Source organism: Miniopterus natalensis, chromosome 11, assembly GCF_054644295.1.
Source record: "Miniopterus natalensis isolate mMinNat1 chromosome 11, mMinNat1.hap1, whole genome shotgun sequence".
NCBI lineage: Eukaryota > Metazoa > Chordata > Mammalia > Chiroptera > Miniopteridae > Miniopterus > Miniopterus natalensis.
In genome coordinates this window covers 41986335-41995431 of record NC_142091.1, presented here as the reverse complement: position 1 = coordinate 41995431, position 9097 = coordinate 41986335, and positions in this window count along the sequence as shown.

The window sequence follows — 9097 nt, the reverse complement described above, 5'->3', positions numbered from 1 at the left end:
ATCTCTAGTTTGTTATTTATATTCTGAAGTTACTATTTTATTGCTCTACCACATAGCTAAGAGGAGAATAACTAAGCCAGCTTTCCTATGTGAAGGTTATGCGAGTCCTAAGGAAGGGCTCTGGAGCTTGCGCGTGACTGTTTTCAGCCATGGTGACTGACCGCCTGCCTGGCACCTGCCTTGGTCTCTCGCTCACATTCCCCGCAGCAGTCCGTCCTCACTGTAATATCCTGTGTATGATAAGGGTTCAGGTGTAGATTGAAATAATCTCTTTCCTAGACTGCTCTTTCCTTGTGGGGATTCCCAGCGTTTTCCATTAATATAAACATCCCCCAGTAATACATTCCTTGTGGGAACTCCCTGGTGGCCTCCCTGTGGAATCCCCTGCATCGAGAGTCAGCAGGGCTCGGACCCAGGCCTCTCCCCCGGTGGGGAACTTCCTGCGGTAATGGGCCTAACAAGTCCTAAGCTTTCTGCTGACAGTCTCAGTTCCTCATGAGCGGCACATGATTTTCCTGTACTCCTTGGGGCTTTTACTGAATCATTGTCTTTTCCAGTTCTATCCTACTCCCTTGCTAGGGAAAAGTTTCCAGCGAGGGCAGTGTCCTTTTTGGTGCAGTGACTCGGGTAAGGACACAGAGTGTCAGGAAGGGGAACAAGCATGGGAAGAGGGACCTGCCATACGCCAAGTCCCATGGAGACTGGCTGTGCAGATGTCCCCTCCTTGAAGGACTGTGTCAAGCAGCAAGGATGGAACGGCTTCTGGCACAACTTGGAATTTGTAAACGATGTGAGGATCAACACACCAGTTGTCATTCCTCATAGTAACTAGCACAATTGTGGCTCATCGAGGGGGCTCAGCAAACACTCCCTTACTTAGGATCTTGAAGTGGCTAAGTGAAGACCTGACAAATAGTGTTTGCAATGGATCTCTTGTTCCATAGTTGTAGAGCCTTAAATGTAAGGGACAAGCCACATACGTAAGTTTCTGCTCTGGTTCTGAGGATAGAGGTTAAGAGGACCACTGGTTTTCACAGAATGGTCAAGCCCAGTGCAGGTGGTTCAAAAAACTGATCATGATGGTCCTAAGACAGGTTTTGGGGTGGGTCCATACCAGGTAAAGTTGATGGGGGAACAGGATTACTCAAAGAGCCAGATATTGAAGGGCAAACACACTCTGCCATAAAGTTCACATCGCATTAAAAAATAAGCTTAGTAGAAATCTTTGAACACTGTCTTGAGTATACAATGAACTATAATAAACTACAGGCATTTTAAATTGGTGGGGTATGAAAGGTACAAACTGCCAGTTAGAAGACAACTATTGAGGATGTAATTTACAACATGATGACCATAGTTAGTGCTGCTGTATGGTATATTTGTAAGCTGAGTAAATCCTAAAAGTTCTTATCACAAGGAAAAAAACATTTTTCTTTTTCTTTTTTGTATCTATATGAAATGCTGGATATTAACTAAACTAATTGTGGTAATCATTTCACAATAAATGTAAGTCAAGTCATTATGCTGTGCACCTTAAACTTATAAAATGTGGTATATCAGTTACATCTCAATGAAACTGAAAGAAAAAAATAAATTGAAGGGGTACAGATGTTTTGTCAGTTTAACTAAGAAAATCTGTAGAGTCACTTTGCTAATTAAGGCTGAACATGGTCCATTTGTACTAATTGGGTGTGTTAAGAACATGAGGAAGGGGGGAGGAGTGGCTTACTAATAGCCACTCACCTCACTGGCTGGTTTGCAAGCTAGTCACATTTACATGAGTAATTTGCCATGAACATAGAGGCTTTTGAGAAAGAATATCTGTAACCACTGTACGCTGCTATTCAGGAACAGAGAAGATTTAAATCAAGACTCAGTGGGAAGAGAGAGCAACAAGTCCCCCAGAATTAAATATCTGGAGGAAAAAGGGAGTTTGTGTTGGTGACCATTGCTCAAAACAAAGGCCTAAATATCATTGAGAGAACAAAGCTATGTTTTCTACGTATCAGAAAATAGAATCAGGGAGCCTCTTAGTACGTAGTCATTCTGGAACTCTATTCTGCTTTGGGATGTATTCTAAACATATGGAATTAGAGAGTCAGTGTTGAACATCAAGGCTGTGCAGCAGAAACACCAAGGCTTTGCTGCCAGGACGGAATAAAAACCTCATTGCTGGGAAGTTAACAGTGCCCCCTTGGGGCTACCAGTGGGAATAGCAGCACTGGAGGGAAGGCAGTTCTCAGCCTCTGCCTGGTATTTGAAAAGGTCTGACAACTCTATTGAGAAAACTCCTGAGAGCTCCAATACTTAGGGGAAGGGGGAGTGGGTAACTTCAAGAAGAACGTGCTGTACTTCCTGCACATAAGGCACAAAGGGGTCTGAATGATTAATTTAAAAATAAAAGGGATACAACAATTCACACTTTGATTTTCTTTTCTTCAGTGACATTGAAGAGTCAATATCAGCAATGGTATGAGTCAAGTACTCATAAAGGTAGAAAGCATCTTGGTATTTAATAAGATGCTGTATTAGTATTTGGCCAAGGACTATATACAGTAATAACATTTATTTATTTTTTTACCTACTCAACCAAAAATAAGTCATCGAGTGTTTTATGTGTGAACATAGTAGTGATTAGCACAGGTAGTTACCAAGAGGTAAACTACTTTCAGAAAGATTATGGTCAAAATAGCCCATGAAGGATCATTATTCCCAATTTCGCAGATTAGGCAATTCAGCAAAAGATAAATTACTAATGGTCATTCAAACTATTAGGGACTAGAGTCAAGAGTGAGAAATTAGGCATGTTTGCTAGCTGAATCCATTTTTCTTATTACATTGTCTAGGGTTTGAGCTACATTTTTAGACTTCAGCTGGGTAGCTTTGTAGTTTTCTGAAGTTGTACATACTACAGATTACAGATAGCAAAAGCACTGCACATAAAAACTCATCATATATTGAATTAAATACTGCAAATGAAGTTAGTTACTACAAGGAAGATATCACAGTACATTAACTTGATAAAATTTCACTACTCATCTATACCCTATTCCAATGCATGGGGGCTTTGCTTCCCATCAACATTTAGGGACCTGTGCTTCTTCCATATGTGGGTCCTCCATGTCCAACGGTGCTTCTGAATCTGGCTTCATACAAGCAAAGGGAGGGAATGTGTAGAAAATTTTAAGGGCTCAATCTGCAGAGATTTACATCGTTTTATCATTCCACTTGCCACACTCTTCACGTAGATCCAACTGCCTACAGGAGAGGCTAGGTCACTGAATATTCCTTAAGAGAAATAATCAGAGAGACTCTTGCATGTAAAATATATGTAACTGCTTCCCAAGCAAACTATCCGAATTCTCATCTAGTCCCTGTGGGCAGCACATAGTCCAAGGTCTCTGGGGGTGCGTTGTCTTCTCCACCAGGTCCAGATGCGATTCTTCTTGGACCAGTCATCTTCTCCCTCCCACCACATATTTTATGGTAAAGCAGACACTGGGGACCAGCCATAAAGGTTCCCAGGTGGAAGTGAAGCTTGGAATTCATTTAGGAATCATTTGTTAATGGAAATGCTGGAATACTTTGGGGGCAGGCATCACAACATTTTTACTTTGTGATAGTTTGGTAAGTTCCCTGATTAGACACTGATTATGTTCTCTGGGAGGAACTCTCCTGGCCATTGTTTTCTTTGTTCCTCTGTTCTGCTTTTGTGGGGGGATGTACCTTCTTCAAAGTCCCTGATTGACATTAGTGAATCAGGCATTGCAGCACGTGACTTCATTTGCAGACACAACAATGGGAGCCCGCTTCCTGTTGTAAAATATTAGGATCAATGATTGTTTCGACTCTTAATCAAAAACCTTCTTTAAAAACCAAGCCCATGTTTCTTTGGCAACGAACTCCCTCAAAAAACCTAACAGGTTTCGATCTATTTATGTTAGGTCAGTTCCACGTGCAGTAATCACGCTGTAGTGTAAACACTTGACAGTTACCTTTTGTGATTGTAATATAAGTGCCTGTCATTAAGCTTTTGATTGCTAAGGCATCCACTTCAAAGACAAAAGACGTCCATCTCAAACTCATTGGTACTTACACAACTAGATAAAGAACCATCCATTAAACTAGCCATTTTAGAAAGCTCTGGTTGACCTAGTTGACTGACCTTTTGCTTGATCCCACGTTTTCTTTCCTGCACCTAATTTCCACTCCTGTGTTTTAAAGTCACCAATAAAGAGTGATACAGTGAAACCTTGGGCAGGCTCCTCACCCTCAATTCCAATAAAGGCAGAACCCCAGGATTGTTCTCTTTCTCTTTTTTCCTGTACCCTTGACCTCGCTGTGTGGCCCTGGGTGTACTCTGTAGCCTGCAAGACTTGTGAGTAATAAACCTTATTTTTTCAGTTTCCTGGTGATTGTAGCTGAGGTGCATCTTGTAATCAGAATAAGAACTACAAGGGCTGCTCCAGCCTCAATAGTGGCCCCAGCTGGTGAAATGTCTGTGGGCTTTCTGCACAGGTGAGTGTCCCTGGGCATTTCTAGCCAATAACATTGCTATCTGTAGGCTGAGACTCACACAAAACACACACCAGAAAAATTTTCTTAGGCATAATTAAAAAAAAAAAAAATTATTGTCTTTTTTCTTTCCCCGTGCCACTTCTTTCCTATATAATGGCCTCTATCTGAGGCTATCAGACTTGAGTTGGACAGCTATGCATGTAATGTCATCTCTTCTTAGGGCTGATTTCTGAGTCTTTGTTACTCAAAGACATTCTGGATCTTTCTCTTAACCTTTGATCTCCCAAGCAGTAGGACCATTCTTTGAGACTCCATATTATGGACTTTGTTATCGTTAATTTCTGCTTGAAAACTTTCTGCTGAGCTCATCTATTCATCACAAAAACTTGTCAAATGGAATCAGCAATTGCAAACACACATGATTTTTTTGAATTTTTCCCATCATTTCCCCTGGGGCTACCACTTAGCAGGTATGTCAGCTTTCTTAGTTATGTGATCTTTCTAGTATTGGATGCCAGTTTTCTGACTGTCTGCAGCCTTAGTCGTGATAACTTGCCAGTTGTTGAAACAAACAATTCCAATTTGTCAGTTGTTCTACACACTACAATTTTACTTTTTAATGACATCCAGTCCAATGCATGTGGAAGGGGGAAGCTCTCCTCCATGCAGTCATTCAGGGACCTAGCCTCCTTCGTTTTGTGGTTCCACCATTCTCTAGGGCTTCGTGTCTTCCAGTGGATTATCTGTAATTTCCCAAAGGTAGGGGAAGAGAGAGAGAGTGTGTGTAGAGGACATCAAGGAGGTTGTAAAAACCATATGCCTGAAAGAGGAGAATGCCATTTCCTTGACCAGGCTTAGACTTATAGCCCCACCTAATTGCAGGTGAGCCTGGAAAATGTAATTTTTTCTCTGTGTCTGGTAACCTTAGCCTTTCTATATCACTTGTATACATTGATTGTCAACTGAAATCCAAGTTGTAAAGTGGGAAGAGTGAGAAGTGGAAGGAGGACCTCTGGAGATTTGGTGGCTCTCCTGGTCTCTCTGAGAGACACTGTCAACCCTGGATCCTGGTCACCTTCTTGTTTGCCTCCTCCAGATGCCTTATTAAGTAGCTCATCAGGTTTTATTTTAGACTCATAAGAGAGAGAGGCAGGGGCCCCTTTTAGATCCCTCCTCTGTTTTCCAGTCCTCCTCCTCATCTGTAGTAGAAGGAAGAGGGAGCCACTGTGTGGAGCATTGATAAGCTGCATCTCAGGCGTAGAAGTTCAGTGGGTGAGGTGCAGGGATTTGAATTCCTCCCCAGAGCCAGTCCTTAGCTCAAGACTGTCCAAATATATTCCTGAAAACTTCTTTGACATTCTGATATGATGATGTCAGGAGTCTGGTATTTGATTCAAACAAGCAATGATTTTCTGCACAGCCTTTGAGTTTATGCAGAATTTGTGGTGTGTCAGGAGATACTATCCCTAACGTGGCTGGGAAGAGGGACTCAGTACTCTAGGGAAAAACAGAACTTGGTGGATTTTCTCAACAAAGTTGCTATATTTATTGCATTTACTTAGGTGTCTATAATAGGAAAACACCTCGTACTGTTTCAGAAAGAGATGTTTTTCTTAGACCTACACTTACCCTTGGAAAGTAAATATTGATTTGTCTGTAGATTGAGCCAAAAGAGGGATTTTTATGGGTCCATGTATCTTGTGTCCTTACAGCTGAGGTGAGACCAGTCTCCTTGATTGCTCAGCTAAGCTGCTGACTTAAGGGAAGTCTGAGGAACTCTGTACATTACATTTATCTGGTCAATTAATATGTCAACTACAACTTACTTCTGAGATTATAAGAATTTTTTTCTTTTCATTTCTTTTTCCTGTTGCTGGTTAAATACTGCCTTGCTTCGTATCATCAACTTCACTTTCCTTTTGTACCATAGTCCGTTTTCTTAGGGAAAATGGATTGCCTAGTACACCAACATAATAAACACATTGCAATCACCACTATGCTTCATTCTTCCTGGTCTCCACTGACTGACAGTTTGATCAATATGCTTAAATGCTTTACTTGATAAGTAGACATTAAATCTATTGCTGTAATGGGAATATTTATCAGTTTCTACAACAAAGTGGTTTTCATTTTAAATGCTCACATGAGTGGATCTTCGGCATCCTGCCCAAATGCACTCAGGCTCCCTGCCTCGGCTACCTGAGCACCTGTCAGAAGGGCTGACAAGACTTCCTGCTGGATGTCATCAAAGCCTGTCCTCAGTGCCGTCTATTCCAGCTACATTATCCCCCACAAATCCTGGGTGAGCAAGGGGGCTGAGAAGGAGCAACTCATCAGGAACTTTAAGGCTCGGACCAGCCAGCCGATGCCGGTTCTTCATGCAGGAGAATGGTGGCTGTCACTTCAAGTCTGACTGCATTTACCTGCACCAGCTCCTGGATAAGGCCCATCCTCTAATCTTCCTTGCCCTGAGAGTATGCAGCTGGCCTCTGGGAATTAGGTGCTAGGCACAACAGGGTTGCTAAGGGACTCTGAGCTAGAGGACTAAGGTTCAGGGATTGTTCCCTGGTCATGGCCTTCTGGAGTTTAGAAATTTTGCTGGATCCCAGCAGTTCTTACCTTGGCTTCCTGTAACCAGGATCAACTCTATGGGTGATGGGGAGGAGGGTCAGGGTTTGCTAGGTGGTAGGTCCTTTTCCCTTTGAGGTTTGGCGGGGGGTGAAAATAGCCAAAGCCCTCCACCTTTTCCCCAGAGGTGGAGGGCTTTGGGGAAAGAGGAAGGGTTCTCACCCTCTTGCTAGGGACTTGAATTTTAGCTTTGCCCTTTGGTAGAAGGATTCTGAAAGAAAACCAATAAAACGGACTTATGCCAAAAAAATTGTCTGATATAAGTTATAACACCTATGTTTACAGTGGTTAAAGAAACAAAAGATGGAGTCCAAAAGCATGAGAAAGGAGCTTTATTTGCAGGTAATACAATTTTCTTCCTAAAATATTGACAAAATAGTCTGAAAAAAATTGCTATTAACAAAACATTCAGTGTTGGCAACTAAAATCCCAGATATATCTTAGACAATAAAAACCAGTTAAGGACATAATATCTAAAACACACAGAGTAACAGTCACAAGCATACATATATGTATGCACTATTGAGGATTATTGAGAAAACATGATCACAGGTTGACCAGCAAGCTCGACCTGGGCAGTCAAAGGCTCCTCATCCCTCCTTCTGTCCTTGGGATGTACATTCCGCCCACCATTCACACACTAAAAGCTGTTTCAAGGACACAGCCTTAAGAGTAAAGTGCTGTCGAGATCATCCGGACAGTGTATGTCCAGTGGAGGACTCTATAAGAACATTTTAAGATTCTAGCAGGCAATGCAGAGTTCTATTTATCTAGTGGTCACCCAAGTATGTAAGTTCCCTTGCTTATTAAACCTACCACCTGCAAATCTGCAGTGGTCTGTCTCTTTCTTTGTTCTCTCCTTGACCTCCATATAAGGGACCAGTTTCAGATTTCACCCGGAGAAGTCCTGAGGTTGCAAACTAATACATACATACACATATACATATATACATACATATAGATATAAATGTGTGTATGTATATATATATATTCTCATTGGCTGTAGGAAAATAATGGCTGCCTGAGTCTGAGTCTCACTCCCAAAGAAGCTATAATATCAGAAGGAATGTAAATAAAACCACATTGGCCCTCTCTCTCGACAATAATGGAAGACAGAGACTGGCACAAATTCTTTTAAGGAGAGAAAAAGGATTACAGTTGTCACTAACTGTAGGTTCAGAGTGTAGGTAGAGGGAAGTTTAAAAGGTTAAGTGGAAAAGAGGAGAGGGTGTGGAAGAAATATACATAGCACAAATAAAATCTCCAGAAATAAAAAATCTACACTAAATTCTAAAATATCAAACAAAGGTCAGGGATGTCATTGAAACAACACTGGCTCCAAGAAAGTGGCTTCAAAGTGAAGTGGACCAGAGGTGATGATATTGCTTCTGGGGAAGTAGGAGATAACTGAGGAAAAAGATTCCTCTTTAGAGATGTGGTAATAAAAAGAAAAGAGGAAATGAAGGGAGGGGGGGGACTCAAGATCCTAAAGAAATAAAAGAAGATCACAGACAGGGCAACCTCTCCTGCTCTCCCAGCAGTGTTATTAGTCTTTAAATAAACTGATCTTCATGGTGACAGGAAAAGGGTATACTTGAACTGGGAACTCGATCAGCAAAACTGTGAGAAATAGGAAAAGTCAGTTCAAATCTATACAATGCTACAATAAGAAGTAAATGAAATCACACTATATACAAAAATTAGCTCAAGATATATTTAAAATCTAAATGTGAGAGAGAAGACTCTTGGGAGAAAACATAGGGGTAAGTCTTTATGACTTTGGATTAGGCGATGATTTCTCAATTACAAGAAACTAATAAAACAGAGAATAATGCATTACAAAAGACTGACAAAGCTGAGTCAAGAATTGGTCAAATGGAGCTAAAGTTGAAGAAGGCCCAGTATACCCCTAACTGGAATATAGAAAATAGGGGAAGAGGAATATTCAAAG